This window comes from Pristiophorus japonicus, unplaced genomic scaffold (genome assembly GCF_044704955.1).
Source record: "Pristiophorus japonicus isolate sPriJap1 unplaced genomic scaffold, sPriJap1.hap1 HAP1_SCAFFOLD_58, whole genome shotgun sequence".
In the NCBI taxonomy this organism is placed as follows: Eukaryota; Metazoa; Chordata; class Chondrichthyes; family Pristiophoridae; genus Pristiophorus; species Pristiophorus japonicus.
In genome coordinates this window covers 299891-325111 of record NW_027254488.1, presented here as the reverse complement: position 1 = coordinate 325111, position 25221 = coordinate 299891, and the positions used below count along the sequence as shown (strand labels likewise).

General features: G+C 45.4%; 1 long non-coding RNA gene across 1 annotated transcript; it reads left to right on the top strand.

Moving 5' to 3' along the window:
* The first annotated feature begins 9832 nt into the window (after window positions 1-9832).
* LOC139254835 (uncharacterized) lies at window positions 9833-22599 on the top strand. Its single transcript, XR_011592041.1, has 3 exons — window positions 9833-10250; window positions 12471-12559; window positions 22168-22599. It is a non-coding gene; the product is annotated as an uncharacterized lncRNA (long non-coding RNA).
* The last annotated feature ends 2622 nt before the right edge of the window (window positions 22600-25221 follow it).

Below are 25221 nucleotides of genomic sequence, written 5' to 3'. Positions count from 1 at the left end.
CAAGTTCCAGATCCCCACACCTTCCAGAATGCCTCTCTTTGCCTTGGTGTCCAGGTTAGGGATAGCGAACACGCCCGGGATCACTGAACACAAAATCCAGTCTGTTAATCACTTTCAGTGACAGGACGTAGCATGTGCCTACAGCACGTGTTGAGATAAGCGACTGCATCTCTTTCCACACTCAGCTGGTAAACGGCCTCTCCCAGATGTGTTTTCACCCGACGCGCAACTGCATCCATTCCCACTGTCCCCACATTTACAGTGTTGAGTCAGCTGGGCACACGAGTCTCACAGGCTAGACGACTGGTTGAAGGTACATCCATACACAGAACATATGTCCTGTTTCTCCTCGCTGTGATTGGTGTTTTTCCAAAGACTGCTGATAAGGTTATCCTGATGAAACTGATGATTCCCTCAAATACTGACGTGATGATTGGTTTGAGTTTCCAAGCTGCAGATCCTCCCCTTCTAATACCCTGCAAATGGAGGTTACAAAAGTTGTTACTTTAAGAACAAGATATAAATTTCCACTGTGATAGGCATCAGAGCCGAGTTCAATCCATCCTCTCAAGTGACATCCACACACTTCGCAGTTGATGTCACTGGATCGGTATCAAGAGCAAGGGCACTGGATAATTAAACTTATATTGAACCCAGTGGTAGTGAGGACAATTATAACCCCTGAATTGCTGCCTTGACTGAGAACAACTAACAGCCCAGATCAAGGACCGAACTTGGGAGCTTCCCAGTCAGTATTGCAGAGTGTTCTAAAATTTGTGGGGTTGGGGGAGGGTTAGAAAGAATATTTTCAAACAAATTTAAATCCACCTTTAAACAAATCCTTCGTCACAATGCACAATTCTTAAATCCTTTCAAGTTAGAAAAGCAATTCAAATGGATCATCAAAAACAATTGAGACATTATAGAAAGGCTCAAGTCACTGAAAATAAACAGCTTTTCAATCACGGCACAATACAGAAGGGAGCGACTGTTAATGGGAGCTCGGCTTGTGAAGTCCTCCGACACTGCGAGATAAACTGGACTGTTCTTTTAATTATAACTAGGCAGAGAAAAGGGAGTCCATGTCCCTTTAAATATCTGCTCCATTCCCCCAGGCAGCAGGAGGAGCAATAGCGTGCGGTATCTTTATATCCTGACACAGCAAGACCTAATAAAACATATTGCATCAGCTTAAGCACAACAAGTGAAAAGTGTGTACACAAAGTCTTTGCTATATATATATGTCGAAGTGTGTGTGTGTGTAAAGTAAACACATCATTCTTATTGCTAGCTCGTGAATTTCACAGAGATAAGCTATTATCTTCGCCAGTTATTTTTCAGCATTTATTTCCTATTATTTCTGATGTAATTGCAGAGTGTTTAATCCCTTTACCATTAATTGATGACCCATTGTCCTGTGTGCCCTTGTTTAGAAAGTGATGTCACAATGACCATTCCGTTACCAAGGTGACCATCTGTGTGCAGTATTCAGTGGTAAGGGGATTAAATCTCACCGAGGGTAATGAGCAGCACCCATCAGACTCTGCACTTTATTGTCCAGTGATCACCTCACCATCACACAGACGCTCCTCAGATTTACCTCCAGTGTGGATGACTTGTGTAAGTGATGTTGAAAATGAAATTGTCGGGGTGAAAGAGGAGTTGGGCGAGGGATTTGGAGAGAAGGGTGAAAGAGGAGTTGGGGTGAGGTTTTGAAAGAAATGTGGTGATAGAGGAGTTGGGTGAGGGGTTTGGTGAGTAGGGGCGAAAGAGTAGTTGGCGAGGGGGAGTTGGAGAGTAGAGGTGAATGAGTTGTATGAGTGAGGGGTATTTACTGCCCAATAATCGCCTTTCTTGAACTATGATGGGTTTCCTTTTTCTTTAAAATGTTTGGTATTGTGTATTCCACCGAAGCTAAATGCGGGGCTGCAGTTCTTTGCAGGCACGGGGCTGTTTCTGGTGAATTAATAAGGGTAGTGTTAATTGGGAATAGATTTTAGTGGGATCATTCTGTGCTGAATGCGTTCCTGGTCTGCGGGGTTGTCCACAGGTGCTGTTGACAACAAATCCAGGCTTCCCTTACATAGTGACACCAAATCCAGGGACCACTTACATTGTGACAACAAATCTGATATGTCCTTACGATACTGTATAAATGCACACGAGGCCCATACTTGAGAGAAGATCACTCTGTGACCAGTTACCTTTTTTACCAATACCTCAAGTGATGAAGGTGGGTGGAGCTCCTCCTTTTATACATGAAAGTCAAGGTTAGGAGTGTCTCCCACAAGTTCACCCCATTGTGGTCAATGTTCTCAAGGTGTACAACTTCGGTCAGCTTATACATGGGTGACAATGATCGTTGAATACATGACATCACCTCCTCCCAAAGTCTTATTGAGATCACAGGTTAAGTCTCTCTGGTGGTTTACACTCCCTTGTAGAGCGCCTGAGTTGGGGTTCCGGTTGTTGGGCGCTGGCCTGAGTGTCTGCTGTTTGCGATGCCTCAGGCCTGTATTGACTGCCCACAGTGACTGGGCTCTCCTCCACTTGGTTCCGAGGTTTGGTCACCTGTGGTGGAGTAAACTCTACGTCGTGTTCTTCCTCTGCTTCTTCTATGCGGTTGCTGATCCTCCTTTTAGTTTGATCCACTAGTTTACGGCAGATTTGTCCATTGGTAAGTTAACTACCAAAACCCCAATTCCCCTCTTTGGAAATCACAGTGCCTGCAAGCCATTTGGGCCCTGCAGCGTAATTAAGGAAAAAAACAGTGTATTGACATCAATACATGGCGCCCTCGCATTCCTGTCATGGTAGTCACATTGTGACTGACGCCTGCTCTCAACAATTTCTTTCATAGCAGGGTGTTTCAGGGATAACCGGGTTTTGAGCGTCCTTTTCGTTAGCAGCTCTGCGGGTGGAACCCCTGTGAGCGAGTGTGGCCGGGATCTATAGGCCAACAGGAGGTGTGATAAGCGGCTTTGTAGGGAACCCCCTTGGATTCTGAGCATCCCCTGTTTGATTATCTGAACTGCTCGTTCTGCCTGGCTGTTTGAGGCCGGTTTGAACGGTGCCATTCTGACATGGTTGATTCCATTGCCTGCCATGAAGTCCTGGAATTCAGTGCATGTGAAGCACGGGCCATTGTAGCTTACCAAGACATCCGGTACATCATGGGCAGCGAACATTGCCCGTATACTTTCTACCGTTGCAGAGGATGTGCTTGAATTTAAAATGGCACAATCAATCCATTTAGAGTAGGCGTCTACTACATTCAAAAAATGTTTTCCCATGAAAGGTCCTGCGTAGTTCACATGGATGCGTGACCATGGCTTGGTGGCCAGGACCAGTTGCTAATGGCGGCTTCCCTGGGTGCGTTGACCAGCTGAGCACACGTGTTGCACCTGCGAACACAAAGTTCCAGGTCTGCATCTATCCCTGTCCACCAAATGTGTGACCTAGCAATTGCCTTCATCATGACAGTGCCCGGATGCCCATTGTGAAGTTCACTGATAAACACCTCTCTGCCCCTCTGGAACATGACTGCTCGCTTTTCCCATAGTCGGCAATCGGCCTGATTTGAGAATTCATCCTTGTGCCGATGAAACGGTTTAAATTCCTCAGGGCATGCCCTGTACGAGGCTGCCAGTCCCCATTCACGACACATTTCTTAACTAAAGACAGTAGGGGGTCTTTATTTGTCCAGACTTTAATCTGACGGGCTGTCACAGGTGAACCTTCGCTTTCGAAAGCTTCAATAGCCATGACCATCTCAGCATGATGCTCAGTGGCCCCCTCGGTGGTGGCTAGTGGGAGCCTGCTGAGTGCATCGGCGCAGTTTTCAGTGCCCGGTCTGTGCTGAATTATATATACATAGGCGGCTAACGTAAGTGGCCACCTCTGTATGCGGGCCAACGCATTCGCATTTATGGCCTTGTTGTCGGCCAAAAGGGACATTAGGCATTTGTGATCTGTCTTCAGCTCAAATTTCCTGCCAAACAGGTACTGGTGCATTTTTGTTTACTGCATATACAGATGCTAGCACTTCCTTTTCTACCATCCCGCAGCCCCTTTCTGCCTGGGACAGACTTCTGGAGGCATAAGCTACCGGCTGTAACTGACCATTGGCATTCACATGCTGCAACACACACCCGACCCCATCGGACGACGCATCGCACGTTAGAACAAGTTTCTTACATGGGTCATGTAATATTAACAGTTTGTTGGAGCATAACAAGTTGCGTGCTCTATCAAAAGCCCTTTCCTGGATGTTCCCCCAGACCCAATCACGACCTTTGAATGGGAGCATGTGCAGGCGCTCTAACAGTATGCTCAATTTGGGAAGAAAGTTACCAAAATATTTCAGGAGCCCCAGGAATGAATACAGCTCCATCGTGTTACGGGGTCTGGGTGCTCTCCGGATCGCTTCCGTCTTGGACACAGCAGGTCTGATCCCGTCAGCTGCTACCCTCATCCCCAGGAATTCTACCTCTTGAGCTCAGAAGACGCGCTTTGCCTTTTGCAGTCGCAAACCTACCGGGTCCAGTCTGCGTAGCACCTCATCCAGGTCGTGGAGATGTTCTCCAGCATCGCGATCCATGATGAGGATGTCGTCCTGAAAAACCACCGTGCTTGGAATCGACTTGAGGAGGCTTTCCATATTTTGCTGAAAGATCACGGCGGCTGAACGAATCCCGAACGGACATCTGTTATACTCAAACAACCCCTTGTGTGTCGTGATGGTGGTCATGCTTTTTGACTCACTCACCAGTTCCTGGGTCATGGGAGCTGAGGTCAGGTCCAATTTTGAAAAAAGTTTGCCAGCGGATAGTGTCACAAAGAGGTCCTCCACTCTCGGTAGTGGGTACTGGTGTTGGAGTGATACCCGATTGATGGTGGCCTTGTAATCACCACATATCCTGACCGACCCATCCGCCTTGTGCACCGGCACGATCGGGCTCGCCCAGTCACTGAATTCAACTGGCAAGATGATGCCTTCCCTCAGCAGGCGGTCCAATTCGCATTCTATTTTTTCCTGCATCACGTACGGCACCGCTCTGGTCTTGTGGTGTACTGGCCTTGCGTCTGGGTTTATGTGAATCACTACCTTGGCCCCCATGAAAGTGCTGATGCCGGTTTGAAATAATGAGTCAAATTTGTCCAGGACCTGTGAGCATGTTACTTGCTCTAAAGAAGAAATGCATTGACATCGCCCCATTTCCAGTTCATGACAGCAAGCCAACTCCTACCCAGTAGTGTGGGACCTTCCCCCAGGACAATCCAGTGCGGCAAACTGTTCTCCGAATCTAGCACCGGAATTATCTCCTTTGTATATGTCCGTAGCTGTGCATCAATCGACAATAATTTTGGTCTCCTGGCCTTGGACACCCACAGTCTTTCAAACTGGTTGATATTCATCAAGGACTGGCTGGCCCTCGTGTCTAGCTCCATTAATAATGGGATGCCATTGAGGAGCACTTTCATCATTATTGGTAGCGTCCTGGTATATGAACTGTATAATTGCTCCACATGAACTCGCTGAACTTCAGCTTCCCGTGATTTTCCCCAGTATTCTTTTGGCCTTGTAGTGCTAACAGCAGGCCCGCCGTCCTCGTACATTAACCTGGCTGCAGGCTTCCTACACATACGCGCCAAATGACCACTGACGTTGCAGTTTCTGCAGGTATATTGCTGATACCTGCAGGCTCTGGCTGGGTGTTTGGCTCCACACCTCTAGCATGAGCTGGAGGACCCGTTGTTGGAAACAAAATGTCCATTACCAGTCGATCGTCTCTGACTGTCTCTGTAACTGTCCTTAAGTGCACCATTAACAGGTGTTGATTGCCCCATTACTGGCCGCATTGTCCATTGCAATGGCATGATTAACCATTCAGCTAGCCATTGTCTCTGTTGAATTCCCCTTTTGGTTTCTACTGCATGCTGGGACATGTCCGATTTGCTCTTGTCTGTCGAGAGAACTGTGTGTGCGTTAACAATGTAGACTCCCTGGTCATTTGCCGCATTCCGGAGATGAGGGGGTTGGTTACCTTATGATGTAGATTGAGTAGACTGGGTCTTTACTCGTTGGAGTTCAGAAGGATGATGGGTGATCTTATAGAAACATTTAAAATAATGAAAGGGATAGACAAGATAGATGCAGAGAGGTTGTTTCCCCTGGTCAGGGAGACAAGAACTAGGGGGCACAGCCTCAAAATACGGGGGAGCCAATTTAAAACCGAGTTGAGAAGGAATTTCTTCTCCCAGAGGGTTGTGAATCTGTGGAATTATCTGCCCAAGGAAGCACTTGAGGCTAGCTCATTGAATGTATTAAAATCACAGATAGATAGATTTTTAACCAATAAGGGAATTAAGGGTTATGGGGAGCGGGCGTGTAAGTGGAGCTGAGTCCACGGCCAGATCAGCCATGATCTTGTTGAATGGCGGAGCAGGCTCGAGGGGCTAGATGGCCTACTCCTGTTCCTAGTTCTTATGTTCTTATGTACTGCAGTTCTACAGGTCCTTGGTGAGGCTTCACCTGGAATATTGTGTTCAGTTTTGGTCTCCTAATCTCAGGAAGGACGTTCTTGCTATTGAGGGAGTGCAGCGAAGGTTCACCAGACTAGTTCCAGGGATGGCTGGACTGTCATATGGGGAGAGATTGGATCAACTGGGCCTTTGTTCACTGGCGTTTAGAAGGATGAGAGGGGATCTCATAGAAACGTATAACATTCTGACGGGACTGGACAGGTTAGATGCGGGAAGAATGTTCCCCATGTTGAGGAAGTCCAGAAGTCCCGATGTTGGGGAAGTCCAGAACCAGGGGACATAGTCTTAGGATAAGGGGTAGGCCATTTAGGACTGAGACGAGGAGGAACTTCTTCACTCAGAGCTGTTAACCTGTAGAATTCCCTGTCACAGAGAGTTGTTGATGCCAGTTCATTGGATATATTCAAGAGGGAGTTAGATATGGCCCTTACAGCTAAAGGGATCAAGGGGGTATGGAGAGAAAGCAGGAAAGGGGTACTGAGGTGAATGATCAGCCATGATCTTATTGAATGGCGGTGGAGGCTCGAAGGGCCGAATGGCCTACTCCTGCACCTATTTTCTATGTTTCTATGTTTCTATGTTTCTATTTGAGCCAAGATTGTTGTCATACATCATTCTGGTCTCTTCCTCCCCTGAGTTAAAGTCTGGGCTATCAGAGCCGCCGCTTCCAAGGTCAAGTCTTTGGTCTCAATCAGTTTCCTGAAAACCCCAGCACGCCCGACGCCCTCAATAAAAAAGTCTCGCATCATCTCCGCTCTGCCTGCATCTGTGCACTTATATAGGCTCGCCAGTCGTCGGAGATCTGGCATGAAGTCAGGAACGCTTTGCCCTTCTCACCGCCAGTTGATGTAAAACTGGTGTCGCATTTTGTGCATGCTGCTCGCAGGTTTAAGGTGTTCCCCGATCAACTTACTGAGCTCTTCGAATGTCTTGCCTCCTTCTTCTATGGTGCTAGAAGGGCCTTCATCAGGGAGATCGTTCTGGATCCACAAAACGTCAGGAGATGAGCTCTGCGTTTGTTGGCCGAATCCTGTCCCAACCATTCCTTAGTGACAAAACTTTGCTGTAGTCTCTCAATAAAGTCGTCCCAATCATCACCAACACAGTACCTCTCTTCTGTGCTACTAGTGGCTATGCTCACGTGGTTTAAATCCCAGTTTCTCGTCGCCATTCATATGTACTTACTATACAGTATAAATGGACACGAGGCCCATACTTGAGAGAAGGTCACTCTGTGACCAGTTACCTTTATTACCAAGACCTCAAGCGATGAAGGTGGGTGGATCTTTCCCTTTTATACCTGTAAGTCCAGGTTAGGAGTGTCTGCCACAAGTTCACCGCCTTGTGTTCAATGTTCTCAAGGTGTACAACTTAGGTCAGCTTATACATGGGTTACAATGATAGTTGAATACGTGACAAAATCCAGGGACCACTTACATTAAGACACCAAATCCAGGAACCTCATGCATTGTGACTCCAAATCCAGGGACCACTTGCACTGAGGCATCAAATCGAGGGACCAGTTACAATGAATCATCAAATCCAGGGACCACTTACAATGAGCCTACAAAATTATAGAATTACACAGAAATCAGCCATTCGGACTAAACCGTCGGTGCCAGTGATTATGCTCTGCTTGGTAATGAGATAGCCTCAGTATGGAGAATGGTCATGCTGGTGAAAGCAGCTCTATTTAGGGGGAATGGTGGGTAATGAATGAAGAGACGATGGAATAATCAGACGGTGACTGGTGAGGCCTGGTGACAGATTATTGTTAGAAGTCCTTTTCAGGCAGGTTGATGATTCGATGTAACCAGTGCAACAACTGTATCCATCTGTTATTGTTCCAAAATACCAAAATCTAATGTCACTAATTTATTTTTCCATGAGAAATGTAGAGATTACGATGTGTTGTTGACAGAAAGAAACGAGGCTTGTGCAGGAACGATGGTTCCTTGAATGAACACATTGTGAGGCTGTTTTGTGACTCGGCTCTGTGAGGTTAAAAACATGAAATGGAAAAGAGCATGTCCAATAACACCTATATTGCCAATAGTGCTTTCTAAGTTAATCATTAAATCCTAAGCCGAATATCCTATTGACGATCCCAATCACTAATCCCAATCTTAACAAATAACCACAAAACACAACCACTAAACTTACATCTAAACCCAGCCCCTAACCAACGCTAAGAATATAAGAAATAGGGGCAGCAGAAGCCATCTGGCCCCTTCAGCCCACCCCGCCATTCAATAAGATCTTGGCTGATCTGATCTTGGCATCAATTTCGCTTCCCTGCCATCTCCTCATAAACCTTGACATCACTCTCTTTCAAAAAGCACGCTATCTGCAACTTAAATATTTTCAATGACCCAGACTCCATTGTTCTTTGGGGTAGAGAATTTCAAAGATTCACGACCCTCTAAGAGAAGAAATTCCTCTTCATTTCCATTTTAAATTGGCACCCCCTTATGCTCAGGCTTTGCCACCTAGTTCGAGATTCCCCCAAAGAAGAAACAGAGATCAGTGGGGAAGCTAAAGACCTGATAAAGGAAGTATTTAAACAATTATTTTGATGCAAGAAATACTGCAAGGTATGTTAGTAATAAGTAATTGTAATCAACTAACCCATCAAAATTAGCAAAGGCAATTACAAAGGTCAGAACATTTCAAAGTTGATCACATGCAGTATGTGTGAAGATCTATTAACCACATTCAAAAATCGTTAAATACAGGAAATAACAGATTTACAGTTTTACGAAAGATAGTTCTTTCAAGGGTTGGTTGAAAGGAACGTTAAATGAGTGTAAAGTGAGACACGCCGGTTCAGTCTGAGACATCCACAAGCCGGATACTCAAATGAAACAAGTTTGGGATTTGATGTGGGAAAAGATGAATTACGTGAGAAGTGAAATAATCTAGAGTAAGAAAAAGCCCAAAATGGAAGGGACGGGAACATTAATTAGTCTCTTATTATGGAGAAAAGAAATATTGGACACTCGGTGTTTGAAACAAGCTGATTTATTCAGTATTGAGAGAGAACATTACTGTCCAGCTCAGGGACAGGGTTATACAGAGCAGCAGGAACAATGACTGAGTGCCAGAATGAACATGTTCAGTGCCCAATGGGGGCCCAGTAAATCCTGTCCCAGTCACTAAAGTGGTCTTGGGTATTTACCCAGCATTCCCCGCGATGGAGAATGTGCCGAGCCCAGACTACAGGGACCCAGAGCGCAGGCGCGAGACCTGGCGGTTTTTGGAGCATGCGCGGTGCGTGTCATGGCGGAGCGGCTGTGGTGAAGTGTGTTCCGCCAAACAGCTCCTACTCCGCGGGGCGGAGGGGAGTAAAGGACCAGCGGGGAGCCGGGGAGGCTTCAGAAGCACCTGGTGCCCGCCGGAAGCCCGGAATAATAACCGGAATATCGACGGCTGCAGCCTCGAGGCTTTCTCCCGGTCACAGGCCCGGGGTAACGGCGGCCATCTTTGTACAGGAAGGCAGGGTCAGTCCTCCGCCATCTTGGTGCAGTGAGCAGCAAAGCGCATGCGCGGCCATCTTGGTAAAGTAAGAGCTGAGTTATTTTATTCTCACACCTCGGATTTCTCTCATTGTTCTGAACTCCAAAGTGTATCGTCCCAACCTTCTCAACCTGTCCTCATCAGAGAACCCCCTCCTCGCCGGAATCAACCTCTGAACAGCCTCCAATGTAAGTATATCCTTCCTTAAATACACAGTATTCCAGGTGTGGTCCCACCAATACCCTGTACACTTGGAGCAGGACTTCTCTGCTTTTAATCTATCCCCCTGACAATAAAGGCCAACATTACATTTACCTTCCTGACTACTTCCTGAACCTGCATACTAACTTTTTGTGTTTTATGCACAAACACCCTCAGGTCTCTCTGTCCTGGGTAGCACTTTGCAATTTTTCTCCATTTAAATTATAATTTGCTTTTCTATTATTTCTGCCAACGTGGATAACCTCACATTTTCCCATATTATACTCCATCTGACAAATTTTTGCCCACTCATTTACCCTGTCTATATCCCTTTGCAAATTTTGTTTGTCCTCAATTTGCTTTCCCACCTATCTTTGTATCATCAGCAAACTTGGCTATATTGCACTCGGTTCTTTTATCAAAATCATTAATATAGATTGTAAATAGTTGAGGACCTAGCACCGATTCCTGCGGCACCCCACTAGTCACCATTTGCCAACCAGAAAAAGACCCATTTATCCCGACTCTCTGTTTTCTGTTAGTTAGCCTATCCTCTATCCATGCTAATATACTGCTCCCAACCCAGTGAGCTTTTATCTTGTGCAGTAACCTTTTATGTCCCACCTTATCAAATGCCTTCTGGGAATCTAAATACACCACATCCACTGGTTCCACCTTATCCATCCTACTCATTATATCCTCAAACAGCTCCAGCAAATTTGGCAAACATGATTTCCCTTACATGAAGCCATACTGACTCTGCTTGATTGAATCAAGCTTTTCCAAATGTCCCACTACTGCTTCCTTAATAATGGTCTCCAGCACTTTCCCAATGACAGATGTTAGGCTAACTGGTCTTCAGTTTCCTGCTTTTTGTCTGCCTCCTTTTTTAAATATAGGCGTTACATTTTCGGTTTTCCAATCTGTTTGGACCACCCCAGAATCCAGGGAATTTTGGTAGATTACAACTAATGTGACCACTATCTCTGCAGCCACTTCTCTTAAGATCCTACGATGTAAACCATCAGGGCAAGGTGACTTGTCTGCCTTTAGTCCCATTATTTTACCGAGTACTGCTTCATTATGAATCGTTATTGTATTAAGTTCTTCCCTCACTATAGCCCCTTGATTATCCACTTTGGTATTACTCTCAGTGACTGAGTGTTTTACTGTAATTAAACTAATCTTGGACTGTTTCTGTCAGATATTAACTCCGGCACGGTCCCAGCAAACACTCCCACTCCCTCGTCCCTCTGATTTTTCTGCAGAATTGCTTTGTGAAGACGGGCTCATGGAGAGAAACACCCTGCACGGAATGATCCCAAATTGAGCATCTCCAAGGGACAAGGCTTGCAGCTTTAATCATTCTCTGTCCTTTCCCCCCAGGCCCAGTTCCTTTGCTCAGATTCTGATAAAAGTAAATTGGGAAAAGTGCACTTTGATTTTTACAGATTGAATTATTGCAGAGAGCTGCGCATGCGCGATTCAGCCCCACCCTCTGTGTCATTCCCAGTGAGCAGAAGAGCACATCTGCCCTCCCCTCCCCCAGCCCTGCCTGTGATCGCCATTTACTCAGTGAGTAGAAGAAGATGGTTTAAAACAGCCAGGAATGGAGGCACCGCGGCCCCAGGGTAAGGCAGCGAGCAGCAGCCTCCTCACAGCAGCGCAGCGCTTTGGGAGTGTGTCCGCAGATGGGCTCAGAGATCGGCATTGAGTCCGGGGGGAGTTCAGGGGGAGTCGGGGGCTGTGTGTAAGAGGCAGAGTGGACCAAGAATCAGTCCCAGTGCGTGGTGTGAGTGGGGGAAGGGAGAGGCCATTCTCGGGCTGTGTGTGGACAGTGTGTGTCCAGGGTAAGGGAGACAGAATGGGCAGAATCTGCTGTTTACAATCTGCTGCTTTCTCTCTCCAAACCAGGAGTGAATGTTCCTGATTCAGTTCCAATCTCACCGTGTCTGTAGTTCTTGGACAGTGAGCAGTGGAAACACACCTGTCAGTGAGGATGTGGGGAGTTTCGCAAAGTGCATCTATTGCAGGCACCAGGAGAGGAGTGTGGGAGAAGATATTTTAAAGACCAGTTATATCGTTTCGGTGAGCTGAGTTCTCCAGAACCATGTTGCTGGTGGTTGAGAGATACATTGTCGCTCCCTCATATTCTCCCCCGCATCCATCTCTTAGAACTAATAATGTTCTCGTATTATTATTCTCAGAGCAAAATTCTTCAACCAGCCAGAACAAATGTGAGCTTTCCTCCACTCGGAACACAAGGAACAGTGCAGGCAGCTCCTTCTCACACACAGTAAGTAGATTATCATGCACAGAGCGCAGAGACTCAGAACTGGCCTCAATCCTATTGTCACAGACAGCAGAAGCTGTCAGTCCCACAGTGATCCGAAGTGGCAGAGTTACATTGTGAATCTTACAGCCACATGGAGCAGTATAATCACATGCTGTTTCACCATTGAAACAGATCACACTGACAGGTACATTAAACACACAAACTCACTTGCCAGAAACTGGCAGGTAGAGAATAAAAGACAATCATCTATCAGAAAAAATGTCCAATGGAATGTATAAACCACACGCGCATATCAGAAGCTGATGGGTACAGAGCAAAAGCCATATTCATGTTTCAGAATCTGACGGATTCAGTATTTAAACCCCCGAACATACCAGAAGATGACAGGTGCAGAATAAAACCCACATTCCCGTAGCATAGACTGACAGATACACACACCCATATATATGAAAGTGACAGTAACAGAATAAAATCCCCACTTGCAGACCAGAGATTGACAGGTAAAGTGTAAATCCCATGTGCACATGTCGGAAAACTGAAAGGCAGTAAGTAAAATTGTTACTTGCATCTCAGAAACTGATCGGGGCAGAGTAAAACCCACACACACACATCAGAAAAAATGACACAGAGAAGGCAAAATCTTTATTCACATATCAGAGAAATACAGGTTAAAAGTAAAATTAATTCTCACGTTCACATACTAGAGATTAGCTGATACATAGTAAATTCCACACTCACATAGCAGGAACTGACAGGTACTGTCTAAAACACAATCAAGTAGCAGGAACAAATAGGTACAGTCGAACATAGCAGAAACTGAGAAGCACAGATTATACCTGAACACACAACAAAACCTGACAGTTACAGAAAAATACACACACTTGAATATCAGAGACTGAGTGATACGGTATAAAACCCACACTCACATATCAGAGGCTGACATATTACAATCCATATTCCCATAACATACAGTGACATGCCCAGACTCATGAACCAGTAATTGACAGGTACAGGGTAAAGACCTCTCTTTCATTCCAGAAACTGACAGGTACAAAGGAAAGCCCACTCACAATTAAGCAGAAACTGGCAGTTATAGAGTGAGGCCCACAATCACATGTCAGAACGTGACAGGTACAGAATAAAACCCAGATTCCCATAACAGAAATGGAGAGATACAGAGAAAGGACAACACTCATAGCAGAGACAGATAGATATAGAGTAAAACTCAGACTCATTTACCAGAGACCGACAGATTCAGCATAAACACTCACCTCCATAACACAAATTGACAGTTAAAAAGTAAAACCAATACTCTATCAGGAATTGGTGGTACACAGTAAAACAATACTAACATACTGGAGAATGACGGGTATGGAGTAGAGCTCACATTCACATAACAGATGGATAGATACAGCGCAAAATACAAATCACACACCAAGAATGGAAAGAAACATAGAAAATAGGTGCAGGAGCAGGACATTTGGCCCTTCGAGCCTGCACCGCCATTCAATATAATCATGGTTGATCATGCAACTTCAGTACCCCGCTCCCGCTTTCTCTCCCTATCCCTTGATCCCCTTAGCCCTCAGGGCCACATCTAACTCCCTCTTGAATATATCCAACGAACTGGACTCCACAACTTTCTGTGATAGAGAATTGCACAGGTTTACCACTCTCTGGGTGAAAAAGTTTCTCCTCATTTCAGTCCGACATGACTTACCCCTTATCCTTAGACTGTGACCCCTGGTTCTGGACTTTCCCAACATCAGGAACATTCTTCCTGCATCTAACCTGTCCAGTCCTGTCATAATTATATATGTTTCTATGAAATCCCCTCTCATTCTTCTAAATTCCAGTGAGTGTAAGCCTAGCCGATCCAGTCTTTCTTCATATGTCAGTCCTGCCATGCCGGAAATTAGTCTGGTGAACCTTCACTCACTCAATAGCAAGCACGTCCTTGCTCAGATTAAGAGACCAAAACTGCACATCATACTCAAGGTGTGGTCTCACCAAGGCCCTGCACAACTGCAGTAACACCTCCCTGCTCCTACACACAAATCCTCTCGCTATGAAGGCCAGCATGCCAGATGCTTTCTTTACTGCCTGCTGGACCTGCATGCCTACCTTCAGTGACTGATGTACCATGACACCCAGGTATCTTTGAACCTCCCCTTTTACTAATCTGTCACCATTCAGGTAATAATCTGCCTTCCTGTTTTTGCCACCAAAGTGAATAACCTCACATTTATCCACATTTTCCTGCATCTGCCATGCAATTGCCCACTCACCTAACCTGTCCAATTCACCCTGCAGCCTCTTCGCATCCTCCTCACAGCTCACACTGCCACCCAGCTTAGTGTCATCTGCAAACTTGGAGATATTACTTTCAATTCCATCGTCTAAATCATTAATATATATTGTAAATAGCTGGGGTCCCAGCACTGAACCTTGTGGCACCCCACTAGTCACTGCCTGCCATTCTGAAAAGGATTTGTTTATTCTCACTCTTTGCGTCCTGTCTGCCAACCAGTTCTGCCTCCACGTCAGTACATTACCCCCAATACCATGTGCTTTAATTTTGCACACTAATCTCTGGTGTGGGACCTTGTCAAAAGCCTTTTGAAATTCCAAATACACCAAATCCACTGGTTCTCCCTTATCCACTCGACTAGTTACATCCTCAAAAACCTCTAGAAGATTTGTCAAGCATGATTTCCCTTTCAAAATCCATGCTGACTTGGACCGATCCTGTCACTGCTTTCCAAATGCTCTGCTATTACATCTTTCATAATTGATTCCAGCATTTTCCCCACCACTGATGTCAGGCTAAACGGTCTATAATTCCCTTTTTTCTCTCTCCCTCCTTTTTTAAAAAGTGGGGTTACATTTGCTACCCTCCAATCCATAGTAACTGATCCAGATTCCATGGAATTTTGAAAAATGACCACCAATGCATCTACTATTTCTAGGGCCACTTCTTTAACTACTCTCGGATGCAGACTGTCAGACCCTGGGGATTTATTGGTCTTCAATCCCATCAGTTTCCCTCCAAGCATTTCCTGACTAATAAGGATTTCCCTCAGTTCCTCCTTCCCGCTAGACCCTTGGTCTCCTAGTATTTTTGGGAGGTTATTCATGTCTTCCTTACTGAAGACAGAACCAAAGTATTTGTTCAGTTGGTCTGCCATTTCCTTGTTCCCCATTATGAATTCGCCTGATTCTGACTGCAAGGGGCCTACACTAGACTTCATCAATGTTTTTCTCTTCACATATCTATAGAAGCTTTTGCAGTCAGTTTTTATGTTCCCTGCAAGCTTACTCTCATATTCTATTTTCCCCTCCTAATTACACCCTTAGTCCTCCTCTGCTGAATTCTAAATTTCTCCCAGTCCTTAGGTTTGCTGCTTTTTCAGGCCAATTTCTATGCCTCTTCCTTGGATTTAACACTGTCCCTAATTTCCCTAGTTAGCCACGGTTGAGCCACCGTTCCTGTTTTATTTTTTACGCCAGACAGCGATGTACAATAGTTGTAATTCATCCATGTGATCTTTAAATGTCTGCCATTGCCTATCCACTGTCAACCCTTTAAGTTTCATTTGCCAGTTTATCCTATCCAAATCACGCCTCATACCATCGAAGTTTCCTTTAAGTTCCGGACCCTAGTCTCTGAGTTAACTGGGTTGCTCTCCATCTCAATGAAGTATTCTACCATATTATGGTCACTCTTCCCCAAGGAGCCATGCAAGACCAGATTGCTAATTAATCCTCTCTCGTTACACAAAACCCAGTCTAGAATGGCCTGCTCTCTCATAGGTTCCTCGACATATTGGTCTAGAAAACCATCCCTTATACACTCTAGGAAATTTTCCACCACAGTATTGCTACAAGTTTGGTTAGCCCAATCAATATGTAGGTTAAAGTCACCCATGATAACTGCTGTGCCCTTATTGCATGCGTCCTTAATTTCCTGTTTGATGCAATCCCCAACCTCCCTACTACTGTTTGGTGGTCTGTACATAACCCCAACTAACATTTTTTGCCCTTTGATGTTTCGCAGCTCTACCCATATAGATTCCACATTATCCCAGCCAATGTCCTTCCTTACTATTGCATTAACCTCCTCTTTAAACACGAACGCTACCCCACCTCCTTTTCCTTTCTAAGTTTATGCCCCCTAGTTCTAGTTTCCCCTATCAGTGAAAACATCCTCTCTGCGACTACGCTGTCAAGCCCCCTCATAATCTTATACGTTTCGAGAAATCACCTTTCATTCATTCTTCTGAATTCAATGAGTAGAGGCCCAACCTCCTCAACATTTTCTCATAAGTCAAGCCCCTCATCTCTGGAATCAACCAACTGAACCTTCTCTAAACTTCGTGCAAAGCAAGTATATCCTTTCATAAATATGGAAACCAAAACTGCACGCAGTATTCCAGGTGTGGCCTCACCAATACCCTGTGTAAATGCAGCAAGACTTCCCTGCTTTTATACTCCAGCCCCTTTGCAATAAAGGAAAAGATTGCATTGGCCTTCCTGATCACGTGCTGTACCTGCATTCTAACCTTTTGTGTTTCATGCACAAGTACCCCCAAGTCCCGTTGGACTGCAGCACTTTGCAATCTTTCTCCATTCAAATAATAACTTGATCTTTGATTTTTTTTCAGCCATAGTGCATCACTTCACACTTTCCAACATTATACTCCATCTGCCAAATTATTGCCCACTTACTGAGCCTATCTGTGTCCTTTGGCAGATTTTTTGTGTCCTCCTCACACATTGCTTTTCCTCCCATCTTTGTATCATCAGCAAACTTGGCTACTTACATAGAAACATAGAAAATAGGTGCAGGAGTAGGCCATTCGGCCCTTCTAGCCTGCACCACTATTCAATGAGTTCATGGCTGAACATGCAACTTCAGTACCCCATTCCTGCTTTCTCGCCATACCCCTTGATTCCCCTAGTAGTAAGGACTTCATCTAACTCCTTTTTGAATATATTTAGTGAACTGGCCTCAATAACTTTCTGTGGGAGAGAATTCCACAGGTTCACCACTCTCTGGGTGAAGAAGTTTCTCCTCATCTCAGTCCTAAATGGCTTACCCCTTATCCTTAGACTGTGACCCTTGGTTCTGGACATCCCCACCATTGGGAACAATCTTCCTGCATCTAACCTGTCTAAACCCATCAGAATTTTAAACGTTTCTATGAGGTCCCCTCATTTCTTCTGAACTCCAGTGAATACAAGCCCAGTTGATCCAGTCTTTCTTAATAGGTCAGTCCCACCATCCCGGGAATCAGTCTGGTGAATCTTCGCTGCACTCCCTCAATAGCAAGAATGTCCTTCCTCAAGTTAGGAGACCAAAACTGCACACGATACTCCAGGTGTGGCCTCACCAAGGCCCTGTACAACTGTAGCGACACATCTCTGCCCCTGTACTCAAATCCCCTCGTTATGAAGGCCAACATGCCATTTGCTTTCTTAACTGCCTGATGTACCTGCATGCCAACCTTCAATGACTGATGTACCATGACACCCAGGTCTTGTTGCACCTCCCCTTTTCCTAATCTGTCACCATTCAGTTAATAGTCTGTCTCTCTCTTTTTACCACCAAAGTGCATAACCTCACATTTATCCACATTATACTTCATCTGCCATGCATTTGCCCACTCACCAAACATATCCAAGTTGCTCTGCAGCCTCATAGCATCCTCCTCGCAGCTCACACTGCCACCCAACTTAGTGTCATCCGCAAATTTGGAGATACTACATTTAATCCCCTCTAAATCATTAATGTACAGTATAAACAGCTGGGGCCCCAGCACAGAACCTTGCAGTACCCCACTAGTCACTGCCTACCATTCTGAAAAGTACCCGTTTACTCCTACTCTTTGCTTCCTGTCTGACAACCAGTTCTCAATCCATGTCAGCACACTATCCCCAATCCCATGTGCTTTACCTTTGCACATTAATCTCTTGTGTGGGACCTTGTCGAAACCCTTCTGAAAGTCCAAATATACCACATCAACTGGTTCTCCCTTGTCCACTCTACTGGAAACATCCTCAAAAAATTCCAGAAGATTTGTCAAGCATGATTTCCCTTTCACAAATCCATGCTGACTTGGACCTGTCATGTCACCTCTTTCCAAATGCGCTGCTATGACATCCTTAATAATTGATTCCATCATTTTACCCACTACTGATGTTAGGGTGACCATTCTATAATTCACTGTTTTCTCTCTCCCTCCTTTTTTAAAAAGTGGTGTTACATTGGCGACCCTCCACTCGATAGGAACTGATCCAGAGTCTATGGAATGTTGGAAAATGACTGTCAATGCATCCGCTATTTCCAGGGCCACCTCCTTAAGTACTCTGGGATGCAGTCCATCAGGCCCTGGGGATTTATCGGCCTTCAATCCCATCAATTTCTCTAACACAATTTCCCGACTAATATGGATTTCCCTCAGTTCCTCCTTCTTACTGGACCCTCTGACCCCTTTTATATCCGGAAGATTGTTTGTGTCCTCCTTCATGAACACCGAACCAAAGTACTTGTTCAATTGGTGTGCCATTTCTTTGTTCCCCATTATGACTTCCCCTGATTCTGACTGCAGGAAACCTACGTTTGTCTTTACTAACCTTTATCTCTACTAACCTTTATCTCTTTACATATCTATAGAAACTTTTGCAATCCGCCTTAATGTTCCCTGCAAGGTTCTTCTCGTACTCCATTTTCCCTGCCCGAATCAAACCCTTTGTCCTCCTCTGCTGAGTTCTATATTTCTCCCAGTCCCCAGGTTCACTGCTATTTCTGGCCAATTTGTATGCCACTTCCTTGGCTTTAATACTATCCCTGATTTCCCTTGATAGCCACGGTTGAGCCACCATCCCTTTTTTTCTTTTTACGGCAGACAGGAATAAACAATTGTTGTAGTTCATCCATGCGGTCTCTAAATGTCTGCCATTGTCCATCCACAGTCAACCCCTTAAGTATCATTCGCCAATCTATCCTAGTCAATTCACGCCTCATACCTTCAAAGTTACCCTTCTTTAAGTTCTGGACCATGGTCTCTGAATTAACGGTTTCATTCTCCATCATAATGTAGAATTCCACCATATTATGGTCACTCCTCCCCAAGGGGCCTCGCACAACGAGATTCCTAATTAATCCTCTCTCATTACACAACATCCAGTCTAAGATGGCCTCCCCCTAGTTGGTTCCTTGACATATTGGTCTAGAAAACCATCCCTTATGCACTCCAGGAAATCCTCCTCCACTATTGCTTGCAGTTTGGTTAGCCCAATCTATGTGCATATTAAAGTCACCCTTTATAACTGCTGCACCTTTATTGCTTGCACCCCTAATTTCCTGTTTGATGCCCTCCCCAACATCATTACCACTGTTTGGATGTCTGTACACAGCTCCCACTAACGTTTTTTGCCTTTTGGTGTTCTGCAGCTCTACCCATATAGATTCCACATCATCCAAGCTGATGACCTTCATAACTGTTGCATTAATCTCCTCTTTAACCAGCAATGCTACCCCACCTCCTTTTCCTTTAATTCTATACTTCCTGAATGTTGCATACCCATGGATGTTGAGTTCCCAGCCCTGATCATCCTGGAGCCACGTCTCTGTAATCCCAATCACATCATATCTGTTAACATCTATTTGCACAGTTATTTCATCCACCTTATTATGGATACTCCTTGCATTAAGACACAAAGCCTTCAGGCTTGTTTTTTTAACACACTTTGTCCTTTTAGAATTTTGCTGTACAGTAGCCTCTCGGTCCCTTCTTCCAAGTCGTTAATATAGATTGTAAATAGTTGGGGTCCCAACACTGATGCATGCGGCACCCCACTCATTACTGATTGCCAACCCGAGAATGATCCATTTACCCAGACTCTCTGTTGTCTTTTAGTCAGCCAATCCTCTATCCATGCTAATATATTACCCCCAGCCCCGTGAACTTTTATCTTGTGCAGTAACCTTTTATGTGGCACCTTGTCAAATGCCTTCTGGAAGTCCAAATACACCACACCCACTTTATCCACCCTGGCCCATGATGTGAAGTGGAACATAATTCATTGAAAGCACCTCTGACAGTGTTGAGCAGAAACTGACCGATCAAATGTGAAAAATGAATTCCTGAATGTTTGGTATTGTACAAGACAAAAATAGAAAGAATGCATTTCTTCCAAATGTCCAGGCCTGGTCTGAATGATGGATTAGTGATTTTGAGATGAGATAAAATTGTAACTTTCGCAAACTGTTTAAAAATAGACTGATATTTGAGGACAAAAATATTTCATTTCAGAATTTTTTTCAACATGGTACAAGCAGCGAAGGCGTTTGATGACGTATGCCATTGCCTAATAGAGAACTGATTTAGTTGGCTACTATTGCATATTTTCTTCTAATTTTTTTAAGTTTTGATTTGCTGTGTATTTCCACCTGTTTTGAATAACACCGAAAATGAAAATAATCATTGCATTTAGGATAAGGGGTCGGCCATTTAGGACTGAGATGAGGAGAAACTTCTTCACTCAAGAGAGTTGTTAACCTGTGGAATTCCCTGCCGCAGAGAGTTGTTGAGGCCAGTTCACTTGATATATTCAAGAGGGAGTGAGATATGGCTCTTACGATTTAGGGGATCAAGAGGTATGGAGAGAAAGCAGGAAAGGGGTACTGAAGGAATGATCAGCCATGATATTGAATGGTGGTGCAGGCTCAAAGGGCCGAATGGCCTACTCCTGCACCTATTTTTCTATGTTTCTATGTTCGTTACATGCTCAAAGAATTCTAGCAAATTTGTCAAACTTAACTTCCACTTCATAAATCCATGCTGACTCTGCCTGACTGAATTATGTTTTTCCAAATGTCATGCTAATGCTTCTTCAAGAATGAACTCTTCAACATTTTCCCAACCACAGATGTTCGGGTAACTGGTCTATAGTTTCCTGCTTTTTGTCTGCCTCCTTTTTAACCGAGTGCGGCTCTCGGGCCCCGGGCAACACCGAGTGCGGCTCTCGGTCCCCGGGCAACACCGAGTGTGGCTCTCAGTCCCCGGGGAACACCGAGCGCGGCTCTCGGGCCCTGGGCAACACCGAGTGTGGCACTCGGGCCCCGGGCGGCGCCGAGCGCGGCTCTCGGGCCCCGAGTCAGAGCCACCGGGCCCAGCCCCTCCTCCACACCAGGAAAACAACAACTTACATTTATACAGCAGGCCCAGCAATTCCCAGCCGCTCTGTATCAGGGTGGGCGCTGGATGTGGAAATCATTCACTGGCCTCCTGTGTGGGTTTGTTTGTTACACCAGTTTGAGCTGGATGGAGAGGGGGAGAAGCTGCTGGGTTTCTCCTCCAGTACTTCTGGGCCCAGTGTGACCAACAATTTACCATGTGGGTCTGTCGAGGGAGGTGGGTTCCCTTCCCTGAAGGACAGCAGTGATCCAGATGTGTTTTTACGACAATCCGGCAGCTTTCATGGTCACTTTTTTCTCATGCCGGCCCCACACAGACTCATTAAGCTCAATTTCACAAACTGCCTTTGTGTTTTTGTGGGGTCTCTCTCACACTCACTTTTCCTGTTTGAAATTCACTTTACAGGGTGTTAAAAGGGGAGGATTTGTAGACTGGAAGCTCAAACCAAACATCACCTCAAGATCTGACAGAGTCACTCGGTACATCGGGACTGGAATATCATCAGCTTTTGACCATGGAAGCAGAAGGACCCGTTCACAGTGGGGAGAAATGGTACACGTGCTCTGTGTGTGGGAAGGGATTCATTCGATCATCCGACCTGCTGAGACACCAGCGAGTTCACAGTGGGGAGAGACCATTCACCTGCTCTGAGTGTGACAAGGGATTCTCTCTGTCAGGCAACCTGCTGAGACATTAGCGAGTTCACAAGTGACTGCAGGGCTTGGATTCTGCTGTTATTCACATCCCGGACTGAATCGTGATCATTCTGACAGTTGGGGTTTATAAATCCTGTAACACTGATGTTAATAACTCCTGAAATCGACTGGAGTTTAATATTTGGGATAAAGACACATAAATTAGTTTTGCTTTCAACACATTGCTGTGGATTTTTGTCTTTCCCACCTGAGTGTTTAGCATCACCTGGCTGGAGCTGAGAAAGGACAATCTGTGGGGAGGATCTTACGGTGAGATCAGAACTTCAGCCTGGACACAGTCCTTCAGGGCCACACACAGATCTCATTCATCTCAACTCCAAAGTGTATTGGCCCAACCTACTCAACCTACTCAACCATAAGTCAATCCCCTCATCTCTGGAATCAACTCTGGAATCTGCAGCAGACATGAGCAAGGACTTGAGGCTTATTAAAAGACACATATTTCATTACAGACAAGGTTAGACTGGGAGAAATGTTCAGTTAGATCATAAGAAATAGTAGCAGGAGTAGGCCATTTGGCCCCTCGGGCCTGCTCCGCCATTCAATAAGATCATGGCTGATCTGATCATGGACTCAGTTCCACTTCCCTGCCCACTCCCCATAACCCTTTACTCTCTTATCGCTCAAAAATCTGTCTATCTCCACCTTAAATATATTCAAAGACCCAGCCTCCACACCTCTCCTTGGCAGAGAATTCCACAGATTTACAACCCTCAGAGAAGAAATTCCTCGTCTCAGTTTTAATTGGGTTGCCCATTATTCTAAGACGATGACCCCTAGTTTTAGTTCCCCGTGGAAGTGGAAATATCCTCTCTGCATCCACCTATCAAGCCCCCTCATTATCTTATATTTTGATAAAATCATCTCATTCTTCTGAACTCCAATGTGTTTAGGCCCAATCTACTCAAGCTATCTTTATAAGTCAATCCCCTCATCTCCGAAACAACCTAGTGAACCTTCTCTGAACTGCCTCCAATGCAGGTCTATCCTTCCTTAAATAGAGACCAAAATACAGAGTCCATTACAGGCAACATGCCAATCAAACCAGCAGCACACTGGCACCTTAACAGTGTCTCATTGGCCGACACGCTTTTCTTAAATAGATTTGCTGAGTGGATATAAACTTAAACCAGGTTTGCAGATGTGATGCTCTATTCACATATTGAAGGTAGAAGAGATGCTGTGGGACACATGCTAAGTCCAGTAGCTGAAAGTGATTAACAGACTGGGTTTTGTGTTTACTGATCCCAGGCGTGTTACCAATACCAGCAAAATCGAAGCCCATGGAATAACAGGGACAGTGGCAGCATGGATATAAAAGTGGCTAAGTGACACACACAGAGTAGTGGTGAACGGTTGTTTTTCAGACTGGAGGAAGTGGTGTTCCCCAGGGGTCGGTATTGGGGCCACTGCTTTTTTTTAATCTATATTAATGACCTAGACTTGGGTGTACAGGGCACAATTTCCAAATCTACAGCTCACACAAAACTTGGAAGTACAGTGAACAGTGAGGAGGATGGTGATAGACTTCAGAAAGACATAGACAGGCTGGTGGAACTTAACGTAGAAAAGTTTAAAAGTGATACATTTTGGGAGGAAGAAAGAGGAGAGGAAATATAAACTAAAGGGTACAATTGTAAAGGGGTGCGTGAACAGAGAGACCCGGAGTATGTGTGCACCAATCACTGAAGGTGGCAGCACAGGTTGAGAAAGTGGTTACAAAGATTTACAGGACCCTAGGCTTCATGAATAGAGGTATCGAGTACAGAAGTGTGGATATTATGTTGAACCCACGTAAAACTCTGGTTCGGCCTCAACTGGAGTATTGTGTCCAATTCTGGTTCATCATCATCATCATAGGCAGTCCCTCTGATCGAGGAAGACATGCTTCCACTCTAAAAATGAGTCCTTAGGTGGCTGAACAGTCCAATACGAAGCCACAGTCCCTGTCACAGGTGGGACAGATAGTCGTTGAGGGAAGGGGTGGGTGGGACAGGTTTGCAGCACACACTTTCTGATGCCTGCGGTTGATTTCTGCATGCTCTCGACGATGAGACTCGAGGTGATCAACACCCTCCCGGATGCACTTCCTCCACTTAGGGCGGTCTTTAGCCAGGGACTCCCAGGTGTCGATGGGGATGTTGTACTTTATCAAGGAGGCTTTGAGGGTGTCCCTGTAACGTTTCCTCTGCCACACCTTTGGCTCGTTTGCTGTGAAGAAGATCTGAGTAGAGTGCTTGCTTTGGGAATCTCGTGTCTGGCATGCGAACAATGTGGCCTGTGCAGCGGAGATGATCAAATGTGGTCCGTGCATCAATGCTGGGGATGTTGGCCTGGCCGACGACACCAACATTGGTGCATCTGTCCTCCCAGGGAATTTGTAGGATCTTGCGGAGACCTCGGTGGTGTTATTTCTCCAGCAATTTGAGGTGTCTACTGTACATAGTCCCTGTCTCTGAGGGTGGGTATTACTACAGCCATGTAGACCATGAGCTTAGTGGTAGATTTGAGGGCGTGGTCTTCAAACACTCTTTTCCTCAAGCGGCTGAAGGCTGCACTGGATGCGGTGTTGAATCTTGTCGTCAATGTCTGGTCTTGTTGATAAGAGGTTCCCGAGGTATGGGAAATGGTCCACATTGTCCAGGGCCGCGCCATAGATTTTGATGACTGCGGAGGGTGGGTGGATGGAGTGCTGTGCGGCGAGGACAGGCTGGTGGAGGACCTCGGGCTTACAGATGTTTAG